Raw genomic sequence first — 19,892 nt, 5'->3', positions numbered from 1 at the left:
CCTTTCAGCTTCTCTGTAAGTTTGAAAATTTTTCACATTTTTAAAAAAAAGCCAAAGAGGCATATCAGCTAAATGCAGGGTGTGGGTCTTGTTTGGCTACTGATTTGAACAAACCAATTCAAAAATATTTATTTAAGACTAATTGGGAAAATGAGACAAGGGATATATTGTGAATTCTTATCGATTTTGTTGGGTATGATGATTGTACTGTGGTTATGTTTTGTTAAAGTCCTTATTTGTTAAAAACACACTGTTAAGTAGTTAAAAATGAAAAATATTAACATAGTGCTAGGCCATGGGGTATAAGGGAAGGAACATGTTGGATATTGTTAGTGCTAGGATACGGGCTCCATTCTTGATGTCCCTATCTTTTTATTTTTGGTACCGGGGATTGAACTCAGGGGCACTTGATCACTGAGTCACATCCCCAGCCCTAGTTTGTAATTTTTTAGAGACAGGGTCTCACTGAGTTGTCTAGTGCCTCACTATTGCTGAGGCTGGCTTTGAACTCATGATCCTCGTGCCTCGGCCTCCTGAGTCACTGAGATTACAGATATGCACCATTGCATTTGGCTCATTATCTTCTTTTCTTTTTTTCTCTCTTTCTTTCTTTAAATTTTTCTTTTTTCATTGCTGAGGATTGAACCTAGGGCCTCACACATGCTAGGAAAGTACCCAACCACTAAGCTACATCCCCAGCATCTTTTAGCTGAGAGAACTTGAGTGAATTTCTCTTTACTTTGGTTTTCACCAACTAAAATCTGCCTTGTAAGACCGTGAGAATTAAATGAAGTAATGTTTATGCCAGTGCCTGACATAGAGTGGATAGTCAGATTTTTTTCTTTTTAATGTTAAGTGCATTCCGTCCAGGCAGACTTGCTTTTAACCAATGTCAACAATTTTCTCTAGTGATAGATGTTCCAGCATTCCTATAGGCTAATGGCTATATTATTCCTTGCATGAGACTAGGTCACCTGTAGCATCCACTAGTCCTGAAAGCATCATACTGTAAAGGGCAAAAAAAGTAAGGAGAGACTGAGAAGGAGGCAGCCTGGGCTGTTCTTATCAGTGAGGTCAGAGTGACGGAAGTGCTTAGAAGAGCACCCGACCACGGTCATGTTCTATACATATTATTATTGTTGTTGTTGGAAATGACCTAGCAGGATACAAGCCAGCTTCAGCTCCTGCAAATTCCTCCTTTTCCTGGTTCTCTGACTCCTGCTCTGATGCCTAGGTAGCAATCTATAAATTGATATACTTTCTCTATGCTTAGAAAGGATGACTCAATCTCTTAATTCACAGCTTCTGTGCCTGCCTCGGGCTTGAGCCATTTTGAGTTTCCATTTTGGCTGCATTATCACTAATGGGTCTTTGACTCTCATAGATAACAACTACCTTGACCCATAATGATGAATGAATCGATGGCCCCACGGGGTCCTCCCTCCAGTCTCATCCTGCTGCTCCAAGAAGCCCATGGTAATCAGAGATGGAAGCGCAATTTGTCCTTTACTAATATGATGAGCAGTTCTCAGAGAAGAGCTTGAGCTAACGAGCACCCTAGGGCATCTGCCGGTTTGTAGTTTTGGGCTAGAGAGGATATTTCTATGTGTTGCAGATTCTTCCCTTGACCGTGGGCTGCTGCTCAATATCCATCTCTGTCTCAGTGAGCTGCCCTGTGATTGGCCACTTTGGACTTGGAAATGTTTCAGAAATTGAATGTGGACTTAGAAATGTGACCTGCATGACAACTTTGTTGGAAAAATGTAACATTTTAAGGCAAATGAACGAATAACGAGACTCACGATTTGCGGGGGACACAGCAGTCTTGGACTAAACATTTCATTGCCTTTACCTCACCGTGAAATTGCAGGAACCTCTGCTCCTTAGACCCCAAGGCTGCCTGTTGGCCTCGGCTTGCCAGGCTGTGTCTGACATGTTCTGACCATCCAGTCCTCTGGGCAGAGTGGTGGCTGGCATCAACCTCTTCTCTCTCTGGGTTCTCACTACCTTGTCTCCTGATGATTCCTCTGGGGTGAGGGATCAGATGTCACTCTATGCCTTACTTTCCTACTTTTCCTGGGGCCTAACTCTCATACTTCCTGGTCCTCTGGTATCAGGCTGCATTAAGGTTGCAAGGATACAAGTTAAGTGCTGGGTGGTTTTGCCAGCTGCTTACTGCTTGGAGAAAAATATCCAGGTAGGATGGCTGGATATTACATCAAGTAACCCTTGAGCAAATTTTCCAGTTGAATGATGAGCCAGATCAGGGTTTGGATTTTAAAGAGGCCAAAGAGAGAGAGCTCAGTAGGGCCTGGTGAAGCGTGAAGCATAAAGACATCTTACTAAAATCCCAATGGCAAGGAGCAACCTTCTGCTGAGAGAAGCCTTGCAGGAGCTTTAACTCTGCTTTTAAACTTTGTTTAAGTACTCTTAGCAGTACCCTCAGCGAGGTTGTCTGCCCAGCACCCCTTATCTATAGCCCTTGCTCCACAGCAAGCTGCACCCCCTCATCACCTCCCACACTCACCTGTTTCAGAGCCTCTGCTCTGGAAATCACACCATCCTAACCCAAATCCAGCTCTGTCATTTAATATCTTTGTCATTCACCTTCTCTAAGCCTCATTTTCTTAATCTATTTTTTAAGTTTATTAAATACTCCTGCCCTGTAGTGTTTTTGAAGAATCAAATGCACAAAATGCATGAAACATAGAGCCTGGCTCATGTGAACATCCTGCAGATGTTTTATGTCATTATCATTCCCACTGCCACTCTCAGAGGTTTTGTTTGTTTGTTTGTTTGTTTTACCAGGGACTGAACCCAGGGGCACTTAACCACTGAGCCACATCCCCAGCCCTTTTTCATATTTTATTTAGAGACAAGTTCTCACTAAGTTGCTTAGGGCCTCGATAATTTCCTGAGGCTGGATTTGAACTTGCCATCCTCCTGCCTCAGCCTCCTGAGCCCTGGTATTACAGGTGTGTGCCACTGCGCCTGGCCACTCTCGGAGTTTTTATAACCTGGAATTGTGTATCTGATCATATAAAGTCTACCTATGGTTGTTCTCTGGTAATGGAACAGAGTCACACATTGTCCCAGAACGAACAAGAACTATAGAGGTATTCTGATATTTACTCACATTTCCTGAAGAACATTAAAGGGAGTCCGACTCATTACCCATATTAAACACCCCCCACCCCACTTCCCTCTGTGCCTCAGCATCTCTGGAATCTCTTCCAAGAATCCCATCACACCACTCTACCCATGCCCCATCTTCTTGTCTCCTCTCTTTTTCTTCCCTCCCGCTCTATGACTCTTTTTAAACTTCTGCAGCCCCTCCCATCCGATCTCTGTCTATTTCTACACTACCCCCCCAAACCCCATAAAAGAACAGGGTTGCTTGGCCAAGAAGGAGTTCTCTTTAGGCAGCAGCCTGGGAAGTTCCCCAGTGCATAAAAACAATAGAAATAATAGAAATAGAAATAATGTCACTAACAAATATGCGATACCTACATATTTATACTAGATAAATATTCTCATTTAGCCTTCAAATGTAATGCTGAGTATTTCATGACAACATTCTCTTTGGCTAGCAAGAGAGGTAGAAATGAAAGAAAAATTGGTAAATACTAGTAAGTTAATAAATCTTCACACACATACCCCTCGCCACCAAAATATGTGACATGACTAGCCTGAGCCATCATCATTTGGATAAGGGTGAGTGTGTTAGTGAACTTTCTATTGCTGTGAGAAAATACCTGAGAAAAATCAAGTTAAAGGAGGAAATTTGGCTCATGGTTTCGGGGGTTTCAGTCCTGGATCACTTGGTTCCATTGATTCCGGCTTGTGGTGAGGTATGGTAGAGCAGAGCTGGTTACTTCATGGCAACAAGGAGAGAGAGAGAGAGAGAGAGAGAGAGAGAGAGAGAGAGAGAGAAGCAGGGGTTTTCACCAGGTAGAATCAAGCCTCCAAACACATGAACCTTTTTTTCCAGATCCAAACTTCACCAGTGGCTATTTGATCCCAGCATCCCTCAAAAGCTTCCACAGGGACCTTCAGACTCACAACCCAGAGAGTTATCAGAAGTTGTTTGAAACTGTAGAATATAAAACTTAGAGATTTTTTTATTGAAATAATGTTGTTTTATTTTTCCATGAAGATATAAGCCAGTTTGTAGCAAGACATAAGCACAGTGGGAAAAAGTGTCAATAGGAAAAGTCCGTGTCTTCTAGACTCCTCTATCAAGGAATGCCTGAGGTTCAATGATCTCCCTGTCCCTTCTTTCCAAAATTTCCTCTTGATTTTCTTCAAACTGAGCTTCTGTTCTTTCAGTGAAAAAGTCAAACCCCAGCCCTGGACTGAGGCATGGTTTTGAACAGATGTCTGAAGCTGGCGGGTTTCAATGGCAAGCCAAGGATCCATGGAACTCTAGTAAGGAGGCCAGAGTGAGGCATGAGGCAGGAAGAGGCCTCAAGCTTTCTTGAATAGGAGGTGGTGCCAAGGGATTTATCTGTGGCACTGGAGAAAGTCCAGGTTTATCTGCAGATGTGCACTGGGTGGGTGGGCATCCCTGGAGGTCAGTGAACTGGGCCATTTTTGCCCACTGCCCAGTATGCTAGTCACTAAAATGATGAGTTTTGCAAAAGAGAGATTATTCAAGAGGCATCCCATTGTGTGGAGAGGGGAGAACATCTCAAATTTGCCCCTCCCAGGATAGGGTTTGGGGATGGTTATAGGCTGAGGTGGAGGCAAAGGAGATTGGATACAACTTTCATCATCTGTTGCCATCATGACCCACACGTCAGAGGTGTTATCTATAGTCAACCAAAACAAGTAACTAAGCAGGAGGAGTAGGTTAAGTCTAGAAAAACAAGCAACTCAGAGCAAGTGAGCTCCAAAGGATTTGTTCAGTAGCTAAGAGCAGGCGGTTACTCAGGTTTGTCAAGAGTTGGGCTGCAGAGCCAAGGCTCGGGCCTTCTTCCTCTCCACCTGAGCTCTCATCTGCATGGTGTCCTCTCTGCTTCCTCCCTGCCAGTGACAACTGGCAGCAGCAAGTTTACCCCTTGCTTCTCGTGTCCCCTCTTAAATCAAAACTTCACTCAAAGCTTCCCTTTCCAGGCTTTCGGTGTCCCTTGCCAGGCTGTGTGTCTGGCCAAGGACCTCATTTAAACCCATGTGGAGTTGCCACACATGTGGCCTCCCCGAGCCTGTCATCCCTACCAACCCTGGGGGACCTTCCTATGGGAACCTCCACACCTGCTCTTGCAACCCTGGTGGTCCTATGTGCATGTGTAGATCAAGACATATGATTGGACGCTCGCTTTTAAAGTAGCTTCCAAGGGTTGCTATCTTCAGTTCAGTCTGTGGCCTGTCGTAATAGTCATTCATCTGAACAGGTGTTATTATTAACGGTTAAGTTTCAGTATAGAGAAAATTTCTTTGACTATATGATTGTTTGAAGAGTCAGTCAAGCAATACCAGCCTGAGTCTAATCACCAATCAGGAATAATAAAAATAGTGCTACCCCAGGTGTATTTTTAAACTTTGCAGTTTAATAGGTGAGATATATGCATCTAGATACACACACATATATATGCATATATATATATACACACATATGTATATGTATGTATATATACATATATAATGTATTTCATATATACATGATTTTATATGTATATACACACACAGCCCCTGACAGGTCTTGGCCCCTCTGGCTCAGGGATTTTGTTCAAAGCAACTCCTGCCCATCGCTCTCCGCTTCCCTCCCCCCACCCCCACCGTCTGCACATAGCATCACAGTGTCCTGTAGCTGCACCATTCTGTGGATGCCCAGGGTGAGGAACGCATGTGTTTCCAGGGAAGAAGGCTGAGCAATAGGGAGAGAGTTGTGGTTTCTGGCCACTTTGTGCACAATGGATGGCAACAGGAGGGACATTTGAGCCTTATTTCCTCTTTGAAGGACAAGAGACCTATGACAGGAGACAATCAGTTGTTAAATTCTTCCTTTTATAAAAAAAATTCTTTTTTTTTAATTCTTTTAAGCTCTGTTCTTTTAGTAATTATTTGTTTAAAATCATTTCTTCAGAATTGCCTGTTTCTATGTCCCTAAATGTAATACTTTGTGTTTCCTGTACAGTATGTCCTCTCCAGGGGACACGGAGAAACCATTCTAATAAAGACTATGCACATTTTGTTGTTCTCTTACTTTTTTTTTTTTTTTTTTTTTTTGGTGAGAGGACAAAGCAGAACCTAGGAATTTTCTTTTTGGTCAGATAGCTGGGCATTACGAGTGGTGTGATTAGGATTGCCTTTTCACAATTTTGACTGTGATCAATTTATTCAGCCTGAGTGGCTCTAGCAAATAGGAGGGAGGAGCTGCAGGAGGGCGTATCTTGACTTCTTACTCCATGCAATAAGGACACGCATACAAGAAAAGGTGGGAAAATGGCTTTTAAATATTAACTGAACCTCAGGGGTCCCCACAGTCTGCTGGGACAGAAGCCTCCCCACACCTTGCCCACCCAATTCCATTTGTCTGCTGTCTCTTCTATATGACAATTCCCAAGTAACACCCTTTATAATGGAACTGTAGTTGTGTTAAAAAGAAAAACTAACATCAGCCAAGCATCAGGATGTGTTGGTCACTAGGGTGAGCATGGTGAATGGCTATAATGTTCCCCTCGAGAAGCCATTCCAGTGACTCAGAACTCTTAGCCAAGAGAAATAGAAAGGCAGGCCAGGGACAATGGCTGGCCCATCCTTGGGAATCTCACCAATCATGGTGACCACACATCCTTCCAGCATGTAAATATGGCCCTGGGCCTACACCCTGGGCATCACGCTTCTGATTTCTCAGGGCTAGAGATACAGGAGTACAACTTCTCTGTGTTTCTGTGCAAGGGAAAGCAGGAGAATTCATAGTCGAGTCCTTCATGGGAAATTCAGGCACCTGTGGGCTCCAGGAACAAAGAACAGGTCTTTAGAAAGGAGCTTGGGAGAAGGGGCTTCATGGTAAAAGTGACTATTCTGAGGGCTTTTAGTGCAGAGAGCTGGTGTAGAGAAGAGGGGGGGTGTCCTTGGCATGTGTTGGGAGGGGAGCATATCATGGGCTGCATGGTGCAGGGAGGAGCGTGCGGAGCTTGCCAGGCCGGAAGGTGATTGTTCTGCTTTAGATATGAAGTGTCCCCCAAAAGCTCATGTGTGAGACAATACAAGAAAGTTTAGAGATGAGATGATTGGGTTATTAAAGGTTTAACCTAATCCATCCATTAATCCCCTGATAGAGATTAACTGGGTGGTAACTGTAGGTATATAGTGAGACTGCAGGAGGTAGGTCATTGGTGGCATGTCTATAGGGGGATGTGCATTTTGTCCTTGTTGAACAGAGCTCTGTCTGCTTGCTGGTGACCATGACGTCTGTTTTCCTCCACCATACTCTTCTGTCATGATGTTCTACCTCACTGGAGCCCAGAGGAACAGAGCTGGCAATCTGTTGTCTGAGAACTCTGAAACCATGAAACCCCAAATACACTTTTCCTCCTCTAATTGTTCTTGTCAGGTCTTTTGATCACAACAGTGAAAAGGGTGACTAAACTGAGCACAGTGGCACGTGCCTGTAATCCCAGTCCCTCCAGAGACTGAGGCAGGAGGATCACAGGTTCAAAGCCAACCTCAGCAACTTAGCAACCTAGTGAGACCCTGACTCAAAGTAAAAAATAAAAAGGGTTGGGGATGTGGCTCAGTGGATAAGCGCCCCTGGATCAATCCCTGGTACAAATAAACAAGCAAACAAAAACAAACAAACAAAAAATCCAAAAAGCTGACTAAAATAGTGATCCAGGTCTCTGATGGGTGTGGAGAAACAAGGGGTCTTCAATGGAGTTGGGCAGTGAGAGGACCAGTGAAAGCACTGCCATTCATACTAGGGTGAGCAGTTATTTCCATTTCAGGCCCAGAACCTGTACCACTTGAAAATATCTTGCAAATGGTGAAGTGAGAAGGTAGTACTAATGCTATTGCCACCAGCCATTAGCCAAGACTTTTTTTTTAGAAGTGTAAGGGAATTTTCTAATTTTTTTTGTTCCTTTCTCACATGTAATAAGAAAAATGCATTATATTCAAATGTGGCCAGAAATAGAACTTGCTGAACTGAGAATGCTTGCCTCAACCCCAAGCAAGTTTTTAAAACCTTTGAAAGGGCTATGGATGTAGCTCAGCGGTAGAACGCTTTGTCTAGCATGTGCATGGTCCTGGGTTCAAGTCCTAGCACTTGAAAAAAAAAACTTTAATATTTAAGAATGATTTTATAAGAGAGGCTTTCATTAATCTCATATTAATGTATATTCATTTCAACAAATATTTATACAGCCTTATTACATATGAGCTGCACAGCTAAGTGCTAGGAATAAGGCGCACAGTAGGGATTGGAACAGAAGTCAATACATACAGCTACATGCTACAGTGAGTGGAAGAGGACCACATGCTAGGATGTGGAGAGACACACTGTGAGAGTTAAATAATTTAATAGATACAAAGTGGTTACAACAGGGCCTGGCACATAGTAGGCATCTTATAAGTATGCCCCAGTAGGCATCTTATAAGTATGCCCCCTTCTCCAGGGGATGCTTAAACAGAACAGCTCCAATCTGTATATACACTATACTGTTTCCTATACATGCAGTATAAGTCCTTGATCTAAGAATCTCACCGTCCAGTCTGTAAGAAAATAGATTTCTGTTGTTTGAGGCACTCATTCTGTAGTACTTTGTTATTCTCTGGGTGAAAGAATTTCAGCAGATTTCAATTCAGCAGATTTTTTTTTTTACAGTGAAATTATGGCATTTGCAGGTAAATGGAGGGAGCTGGAGAAAATCATGCTAAGTGAAATAAGCCAATCTCCTCCAAAAAATGAAGATCAAATGTTTTCTCTGATTTCAATTTAATTTACTTTTTTTATTTAAAAAAATAAAACTGCCAGGTCTGTTACTATACAAGTTTTCACAAAGAATTACAAGACAAAGGAACATCCTCAGGCTTAGTTTAGATTTGAAATCCCTGCTTGGTGTCATTATTTCCCCTGGCTGTCTTTTGGTCGTGCCTGGGGACCTGGTTAAGTGTGACTGGCAGGCCAGCCTGCCATGGTGCTTATTCAAACTCTATCTTGAGCACAATAAGCATCCTCACCCATGGGGTTTTATTAGCAACTGAGCAGAGCTTCTAAAAAGTATTCCACTGTGAAGAAGAATGGTTTACTTTTACCTGATGATTATTTGAGATTTTGTCACGTGTACAATGTTAACTTTTCTCATGGGAATTCTTCAGGGAACCATCAGAAATCTTCCAGAACCTGAACATCCTGGCACATGTCTGCTGGTGTGGATTAGGGCCAGCAGGGCCTGTGAGTGATATTCCTTAGGACTGCAGCCAGGACAGAGGACTTCATCATGTCCCAGCCACGTGTCTGACCTTTACCCCCATCCCAGGAGTGACTCCTGGCTATGCTCCTGTGACTTGCCTCCATCTCTGGTCCATTTAAGGGATCCTGTGTGTATGCATCTCTTAGCCCTCTACAGGTGTCCTATACAACCAAGAATAGTGGGTGTACTGGACACCAGGACAGCAACGACCAGACATTTCACCACCCCTGCTTTAGAAAGCCATGGGAGGGTCTGGATCATGGATCTCTGGAGAAGAATTGGGGACCTGAGGTAGGAGGAAGGTGGGCTTTACTGAATCTCTCTCCCACCTTTTTCTTCTCCTTTTGGCCCGCCTTCTAGGTGTCACTTTTCCTGGGTGTCTCCCATGGCTTCTACTCCCTCCTTTCTGACTCACATATGCTCCATCTGGTAAAGATGGAGGCCAAAAGGTCCTGAGTTGGAATCTCAACTTCCTCACCATTATAACCATGAGTAAATTATAAATATGAACATATAAATAAAAATGAATATGGTTTCATTAGCATCTACAGCCATAAAATGAGAAATACAGCATCTACTTTATGGGCTTATAGTTGAAGATTAAATAAGAAAATGTAGGTAAATGTGCAGCACCTTGGCTGGTAAGTGTTACAGGGCAAAACTGGGCAGCCTCAGCAGTCCTTTCTCATCCAGATTCTTGTGATCACCCCAGAAGAATTTCAGACATGTCTCCTCAGAATGGCAGACATGAGTTTATTAGAAGGAATAGGTAAAGGGAAAAGGGGACAATCTCAAGAGAGAGAGAGAGAGAGTGAGTCCTCTCAGGAGAAGTTGTGGCGTGTCCCCTCCTGCTCTCCAGTTTTATTGGGAGTCCCAGGCAAGTTTCTAGCTGGTCCATTCTGGACTTTTGACTGACAGCATAGGAATTGCAAGCACTCCCTTGAAAAGAGGTTGGTGTGGTGCTCAGAGCTGTAGTTTTTAAGGGAACCGAGTCCCCTGTTTAAGTTTCAATTTCCCGTCCCCTTAATCAGAAAAGAACCTCACCTTCTTTGTAGAGCCAAACAAATGCAGTGCTCTCTATGTACATATTCTCTAGTTTTCAAGAAGGAGAACTTGACAGCACCTTTTGTCACATATCGTATCTGAACTTTGTCATGGCAATTGGAAAGACGATCTCTATTGGTTTTATCCAGAAAGAAAAACAAACAAAAACTTCTCTAGTCTTAATGACAGGAGGTAGTTTTGCAAATTGGTGCAAAATGCCTGTTTAGTCAACTTTTCATTGTTGTGACCAAAATATCTGACAAGAACATTTTAGAAGAGGAAAGATTAATTCAGAGGTTTGAGTACATACATGGTCAGCCAACTCCATTTCTTTGAACCTAAGGTGAGGCAGAGCATCATGGTGGAAAGGAATGGCAAAGGAAACTTCTCAGATAATGGCACCCAGGAAGCAGAGGAGAGTGATGTGGGGGGAGTTTATCTTATCTAGGGATAAGATAAACCTTTCCCAGGACATGCTCCCAGTGACCTAATTCCTCCAACTAGATCCTACCACCCAGTAGTCCATTTGGCTATCAAATGGATAAATCCACTGGTGAGGGCGGAACCCTCAGCATCTGATCATTGCCTATAAGCTCCATCTCTGAACCAGGTTTTCAACACATGAGTTTTGTGGGGGGACATTCCAGATCCCTGAAGTCAGGTTCCCACCTCACTTTCTACCTTCCACAAGAACTAGAAGACAGCAGCAAAGTTTCTTTGATGTTTACATTTCAAAAAGTGGGCTCCTGGGCCCTGAAGAAAACATTCCTCAGTTGTGAGACTGACAAGAAGCTTATTTAGTCATAAAAATTTATATACCTTCAAAAGGCTAGAAAATGGAATTCTAAAACAAAAGAGAGAGAGTCAGGGAAGACTCTCCCTTTATTTTTTTTTTTTTTTTTTTTTTTTGAATTTTTTAATATTTATTTTTTAGTTTTCAGTGGACACAACATCTTTCTTTGTATGTGGTGCTGAGGATCGAACCTGGGCCGCACGCATGCCAGGCGAGCACGCTACCGCTTGAGCCACATCCCCAGCCCTCTCCCTTTATTTTCAACCAGGAAAACGAAATCTTATATTTTAAATGTGTACCTGCCCTTACACTCTATAATTAAGAAGTATAATAAAAAATAGTTTAAAATCATTGAGAACTTACCAAAAGACAAAAAAAGTATTAATTTATTTAATACTTAAAAACCCATAGGATCCGTACAATTGTCCCCACTTTACAGATACGTGGAATAAGGCATAAGGAGATCATTTCACTTGTCTATGGTTTCTAGAGGTGGAGCCTAGATTTAAATCCAACCCTTCCTGATAAATGGTTGGACAAATGGATGGATAGGTGGATGGGTGGGATCTGAGTAGAAAATAAGAGTTTTTCAAACTACAACTGAATTTGAAAATTGGATGCAGATGACTGTGGGAGGTCTGCAAATTATTGCACTTGTCTGAAGATCAACATTTTGTCCAAGTTCAGCAAGGCTATTCCTTCTCCATGCCCTTTTACTTCAGCATCTGGGTTCGCAGTACCCCTCTCCTCCAATATGCCACCATCAGTAACAGTTTTTGATGTGTTTTAAAAAAATTTTTTATTTATATATGACAGCAGAATACATTACAATTCTTATTACACATATAGGGCACAATTTATCATATCTCTGGTTTTATACAAAGTATATTCACACCAATTCGTATCTTCACACATGTACTTTGGATAATAATTTCCATCACATTCCACCATCATTTCTAACCCCATTCCCCTTCCCTTCCCCTCCTACCCCTCTGCTCTATCTAGAGTTCATCTATTCCTCCCATGATCCCCATTATGAATCAGCCTCCTTATATCAAAGAAAACACTCAGAATTTGGTTTCTTGGGATTGGCTAACTTCACTTAGCATTATCTTCTCTAACTCCATCCATTTACCTGCAAATGCCAGGATTTTATTCTCTTTTATTGCTGATTAATACTCCATTGTGTATATATGCCACATTTTAAAACCTATTCATCTCATGTGTTTTAATAGTAAAATTACAAAATCAGATGATTGTTGATTTTAATCTTAGCACACCTGTCATGCCCTTAATGATTTCTTTTGGGTGTCTGCCTCAACCTTTGCAGTTTGGGAGGAACAAGGTCAGCTCAGTTCCCCAGCTGTCTGCACGTATGTTATAGGGTTGCTGTTTTCTGTAGCTTCCGGGACAGAAGTGCTGACGTTTCACTCTTGAGCACCCCTTTCTTTTAATTTTTCCTCCCCATCATACAAAATCATGTTCAGAGTATTCACTTGGGGGAGGAAATTTCTTCATTTTCTTTTCTAAGAAATATGACCCCCGCATTTTGGTAATGTTGCTTTTGTAATGTTTTTAATGCTGTTTTGAACTTTCTTCCCAAAGAACACAATATTTGCTAAATAGTGTTCTGATAGTGTGGGTTGTAAAACATAAGGATTGTGTCCAATCCTGGCTCCAGTCTGGCATTTCCATTCTTGCCTATCTGATTAACTATGCAAATTTTAAGAATATGTGTCCAAAAGACACTATCTGCTAGAGTTTGGATCTGGAGGATCTGCAATGTTTCTGAAAGTCTCTGTGGCCTACTCACGGATGGGCTTATTGTTTCGTTCTCCCTTCCTCTTGTTCCTATTAGGCCGTCTCCTGACTCACTGTTCTCATAAAGAACAGATAGTGAAGAGAGCACTCTGAGCACCATTCAGTATCAAGCAATTGCAGAATTCACGTATGTGGCACCCTACTTAATGCATTTTGGTTGTGAGACAATATTGGAAGACAGCACACATGGAATCAGTTTATTGTCAGGTAAATTGTTGTGGGTTGAGCTGTGTCTCCCTACCTCCTATGGTGTGGCTACCAGCACCCTGCTAGGACAGTTTTCTGCTCAGGAGGTAATGAGCCACCTGAAAAAAAAAATAAGTCTGAAATAGTGAAGAAATAAGAGACAGAGCCAGGAATTAGATAAAGGGGAAGCAGAGCACCTGATAGTTTCAGTCCACATAGGAGCTGGAATTGAACAACTAGAAAATGGCTCCAGTCCTTTATTTAAGGGAGAGTACATCAAAGGCAGGAATAGGGTTTCAGTGGGTGAAGTCTTGCTGCATGGTGTTGTGCAGTCAACAGGTTGATTGGTATCTTGGCAGGCTACACCTATCTCTGAGAGGCTGTGCATTTATACAGCTCCAGTGGGTCATCCCAACTCCAGTGCAGCGCTGAACCTGGGTAGAAATCACATGTATTGGGCAGTCTCACCAGCAGGAGTGCTGCTGAGAGTTCCCGGATACCAGACTCTCCTACCCCTTGGCTTCCATGCCAATTGGATTCCCGCACATTTCACAGGTGGCTTCTGACAACTCCCAAAGATGATACTGTACCTATGAAAGTGACCGCATTTGTAAATTTGCTTCTTCAGATTGAACCAGATTAACATAAGGTCATCAGAGTAGGCTTTACTCCTTTATGACTGGTGTCCTTACAAGAAGAGGAAATTTGGACACAGACACACAAGGTTCTCTTATGGAAGACAGAGAGACATGCAGACACAGAGGAAAGACTCCATCAGAAATTAGAGTAATGTTGCTACAAGCCAAGGAATACTTGGGATCTGGAATGTTTCTGAAAGTCTCTGTGCCCCCTAGAAGAGGCAAGGGGAATCTTTCCCTGAAGGCTTCCGAAAGGGCATGGCCCTGCCAACACCTTGATGATGGACATAGTCTTGGTCTATTTCTACTACTATTACAAGATACTTGAGTAATTTATAAAGAATGGCCATTTATTTCTTTCCGTTGTGAAGGCTGGGAAATTCTATATTAAGATGCTGGTGCTAGTGACTGGTGAAGACTGCTCTCTGCTTCCAAGTTGGTGCCTCATCACTGTCTCCACATAGCAGAAGGTAGAATGGTAGAGTGCAAAGGCTGCAAAGCTTCTTTTATGAAGGCCTTAATCCCATTCACTAAGGCTCCACCTTCATATCAATCACCTCCTAAAGGCACCCTCCCCTTGATACCGCCACATTGGTGTTTACATTTTAGCACATGAATTTTGGAGGGAGCATGAATATTCAGCCATAGAAGATATCTATGTTACAACAGCCAAGGCAATTCCTACATGAATTCGGTATCAATATAAACCAATTTTATTTTCTTTCTTCCACTTCTATTCTACACTCACACTGTTAGACCATTTATCCCCATCCCTGAATGAAATCTCAGATAGATACCTTAACTTTTCTGGTTATTTTGAGATATTAAAATTCTAACTCTACCCAAAAGCAAAACATCAATCCTTATCCCATAAAAAGCTCCTTCCCTTTCCAATTATAGGCTCAACTCAAGCTCAGAAACCTGCAGAAGCAAAAGGCAGCACACCCGCTTCTTCCCTATTTCCCCACCTGCCTGTCTATCTTTTTCTTCCCTTCCTTAGCATACAGCCTTCAGCAGGCAAAATGAGGAACAAAAGAAGCCATTGATGGCAGGTTCACTTGCTGTCTGGTAATGTGTTCTCTAGACAACACAGATGTCCAATACCTGGCTCTTTCTCTTGCACGTCCCTACTTCTGTGTATCCTAGTATGGAGGACTATGTCTTTGGCAGGCTATATATGACTGTGTCAGTCTGTTTTCTGTTGCTGTGATCAAAAGGCCTAGTGAGAACAACTTAGAAGAGGAAAAGTTTATTTGGGGCTCACAGTTTCAGAGGTTCAGTCCACGGTCAGCCAGCTCCATTGTTCTATGCCCAAGGTGAGGCAGAACAACATAGTGGACGGGCATGGAGGAGAAAAGCTGCTCAGTTTGTGGCATCTGGGAAGTAGAAGGAGAGATCAAGGAGCCAGAGACAAGATATAATTCCCAAAGGTATGCCCCCAGTGACCTTCCTTCAGCCATACTCCACCAGCCTCACATGTACCACCCAGGAATCCATTCAAGTTATTAATCTGTCAAATGGATTAATCCACTGATGAAATTACAAGCTCTCATAATCTGATCATCTTGCCTCTGAACATTCCTGCATTAGGGATCATGCTTTCAAAACATGAACTTTTCAAGGTCATTTCTAGATCAAATCATAACCATGCTCTACCCCAGAGAGCACCTATCTGCTGTGGTTTCCTATCTCCTCACAGGACGTCACAAAAGATAGCCCTAGCAAAGGCTTTGTATGGGCAGGTTTTTGAAAGAAATATTCCATTGGAGAAGAAGAATAATAAAAGAAAGAAGGAGGAGGAGAAGAAGGAGAAGAGGAAGAAAAGGAGGAGAAGGTAGAGGAGATAGTTAAATATGGAATCAGTAGTTGCAGGGGGTGGGGAAGGATGAAGCCATGGAGCACAGGGGATGTTTATGGTAGCAAAAGTGCTATATATGCTACTATAATGATGGACACATATCATTACATGTTTGTCTAAATCCATAAAAAGTGTAAGAGTGAATCCTAATGTAAACTATGGACCTTTATAAATATAATAATAAATATATCATATATAATTTATGCCAAACATAATGCACATATATGATAAATAACATCTCAGTATTTACTAACATTTAATAAATGCAGCACCCTAATGTACGGAGTTAATAGCAGAGAAAACTTGTGGAAGGGAGAGGTCTGACAACTCTGCACTTTTTGTTGAATTTTTCTGCAAACTTAAAACTGCTATAAAAAATGAAGTCTATTCATTAAAAAAAAAAATCAAGTCATTTGTTGCACTGAATTGAGGCCTCAAAAAAAAAAAAAAAGAAGTAGATCCACTATTTTGTCATGGTCCTGGAGTAATTGTAATCTGTGGAACATTATATTTTTCACTAGCACTTTTGACTAATAAGACTCCATGTGTTAATTCTATTATGAACATGTCCACAGATTTTCTATAGTTGAGTAGGGAATTTTCAGAACCTTCACTAGCAAAGAAAGTGCTTTTTCTCTTTGGTTCCCATTTCCCCATTATCAGAAGTCTCACCACCTCAGCTTCTTTGAGCTTTTCCTCATTTTTCATGTGTGAGAGGAAAAGTAGTACAAATAATGCTTAGTTCTCATAAAAACAGTTTGCTCCTGCCCCCAGAGTGCGTTCATGCTGGACAGAGAGGTTGTAATCGTGCATGTCTTGGCATTGGACAGGCTGGGAGGAGACCCAAGCTGAGGGTGATGGGAACTCAGAGTGAACATTTGTATTAATGGCTTCACAGGAAGCTGTGATCCTGGACCTTGGGGAGGGGATGGAGAGAGATGTGGCAGTACAATCCGTGCAGACACATTGGTCTGCCTGTGTCAACAGTAGACATAGTCTCCCCCTAGGCATCTGACATAGCTAGATCAGTCTGCAGAGGGTCAGATTCCCAGATGGTCCTCCCTGTGAGAGCAGACAGCAGGCTGGAGATAACATCAGGGGGCTGCAGCTGCAGGGCAGGCCTGAGACACGTTTCTGAAGTCTGTTCCTAAGTGTACCAAGCCTTCTCCACCCACCTGGGCTACTCTCCAGAGACTCCCTGGCCAGTCTTTTTATCCTCCTACCCCTACCTCTGTTAGCTAAATAGAATCTGTTCCCTGCCTTCCTTTTCTCCTGGCCTTCTGTATCACTTTTTTTTTTAAGCATTCTAACTTAGTAGCTGAAATTATAATTGGAAATAAGACATCCAAGAAAGTTCATCTGATCTGACTGAAATCAAGTTGACCAGTTGGCCCATTGGCAAGCATACATTCCCTCAATCAATAGGGTCAAAGGCCTCCCGTGTGTCTGGCTTTGTACATGGTGCTAGAAATAAAGTGGTAAAAAAAAAAAAACGTCCTCACCCTCAAGAACCTCACAATCCTGGGGAGAGAGAGACACTAAGGAGATGATTTTTCTAATCTTCCAGAACTTCAGTTCCCTCTACATGAAATTATAGCATGTCCTTTGGGAAGCTGAGTTCTGGTATCAATGCATTATATCATTCCCATTAGAGGCAATTAGATGGCAGGAGAGGGGAGGGCAGAGTGTGTGGCCAAGAGTAGATGAGGGATTGACTATGAATGGCAGAGTAGAAATAAAAGACATTTTCACTGCAATCTTTGGGGGAGAGAGCAAGGAAACCGAGGGAATATGAACTGGGAGTCTCGCCTCAAGAGGGAAAGGAGAAATGGAAATGTTTATCAGAGAGGCTTGTGGCAAAGGGATTTGCATGAAATCATGGACAGAGCAAAAACTAAATGGCCTCCCGGAAGAGAGAAGATAGCATATCCTACTAAGTGAAATAAGCCAAACTCAAGAAACTCAAAGGTCAAATGCTTCCTCTCATAAATAAAGGGGGAGGGAAGGATAGGATAGCATAAAGAACCAGTCAGATATAAATTAATAGACGAACAAAAGGAATTATAGTAGAGGAGTGGAAGGGGGATGGCAAAGGGGAAGGGGGACATGAGGGGAAAGAGGGGAATCATGAATTGAAATGGATTTCCATGCAGGTATGAATTTGTTGGGATGAACCCAACCACTATGGATAAAGCTCTAATAAATTAAATAGAGGGAGAAGATAGATTATTCCAGCCTCGAGTTTCCCAATGATCCAGGCTATGTCGATCAATAGGTGTCAGGAGAAAACTTGAAGACAGAACCAGAAAAACTTTGAACATTTGGGTGGAGAAGCAACAGAGATGTGAATTCATTGAGTGAGCTGTCTGTAAGAAAGTAAAATGGTTTACTTTTAAGTATTTCATTCAATCAGCCAAGAAGGGAGGGCCTGCAGAGTTTTCTCTTAACAAATGTGTATTAATCATACAATGTACATTAATTTTCTCTTTATCTAAGGTGCTGTCTTTATTATTTTATTTTAGTGAATATAATAAATGGTATAATAGCATTGCTTATGTCCTCTACTACATCTTCATAAAAGGCGTTTAGTTCCTGACTACTGAATTCTCTAGACTTTTCTGAAGCCTGTGCTACCCAGTTGGATAGGAATTTTGTAGTTGGTATTAACAGAGAACAAACAAGGACAAACTAATTTTGACCTGTGAGTTCAAGGGTATCTCCTCAAGGGGCTGATTTTTAGGCTGATTCTTAAAAGAGGTAACATTAATCCAGTGACTGACAGAACACCTTGTCATGACTCATGGTCTTCACAGAATATTCAGCCCTTGTCTAGTTGTGTTTCCAATCAAAGAAGAAGTTGTATAGAGATGTCATAGAATAGCTGTAAAGTTATTAGCAAACTACCACTACCTACATAATCTCATTTGAGCCTCACAAAACCCTTCAAGATAAATGCAAAAAGCCCCAATTATAAAAGAGGAAACTGAGGCTCAAAGAAGCTAAATTACTAAATTAAAATCACACAGGTGGTAAGTGATGGAACCAGGATTCCTCCCAGGTCTTCTAATGCTTAAACCTATACACTATCATTCTGATTTTCTATTATCCTATATGTGCTAGAAGGAACACACCATATTGGCATGGATATGTTGTATTGTAATCAAAAGGGAGCTAGATCAAAATGGGACATTTGGAACTATTTTAGAATGTAAATATCCATTTTTTGAAATCTTAAAAAAAAAGAATTTTGACATCTTAGATGACTCCAATAAATGATGGTAAACAAGGCAAATGAAGAAAGAGAGAGGGCCAGCACCAGCATTACATATTTAGAGTAAAATTAGTTAAACCAACTTTTACAAAGGAACAAGGGAAAGTCAAGAGAGCATCAGAAATCGATAACACAATTTTAGTGTCAACTGCATTTAGATGAGACAGCTCTGACTCATTCAGCATGTGATGTCAGGCCAAGCAGGACACAAGGGGCAAAAATGTATTGGGAGAAACAGTTGGAAAAGGAATGACAAATCAAATCCACTGAATCTTGGTAATGCATCTCTATGGGTGGAGATTAAAGAAATCATAAGGGAATTTTCTAGAACCCTGAGGAATCTGGATGCATTCTTTAGTCTTCAGATCAAGACAGAGCTTGCATTGCTCTATGTAGGAAACCAAGGCCTTATGCAAATCACCAGCAATGAATGGAAGATGAAGTTCAAGAAAATGGAAAGGGAGAAAATCTTAGGGACCAAAATAAGCAGCTATGAAGAGCCTTAGTCCTCAAAGCCTCAGTGCCTTCAATCCATATGGGCAAGGACTGACATGTATTGACACAGAGAAATAAAGAAATATCTAACTGCCAAAGAAAGGAGGGTTTCTGTTAGTTCTTGGTGGTCCGGTCCAGTTTCCTGGTGGAAAGCCTTCTATTATATGAATGTGAGCTAAATCCTTGTTACCCACTGTGTGAGTACCTGCTGTGTCCTTCAATACTCCTTTTTCTTTCCTCATCATTTATCTTCTTGATCTAACATCTAAGACTCCTTTGGTGCTGCTTTGGGGAGACAGGAATATTGTTATTTCATATAACTGCTGTTGCTGTTTTACCCCAAGAGATGTAATTTGACCAGAGATTCTCC

This window comes from Marmota marmota, unplaced genomic scaffold (assembly GCF_001458135.2).
Source record: "Marmota marmota marmota unplaced genomic scaffold, marMar, whole genome shotgun sequence".
In the NCBI taxonomy this organism is placed as follows: Eukaryota; Metazoa; Chordata; class Mammalia; order Rodentia; family Sciuridae; genus Marmota; species Marmota marmota.
The sequence above is the reverse complement of the archived record's forward strand: the minus strand, read 5'-3'. Positions refer to the sequence as shown.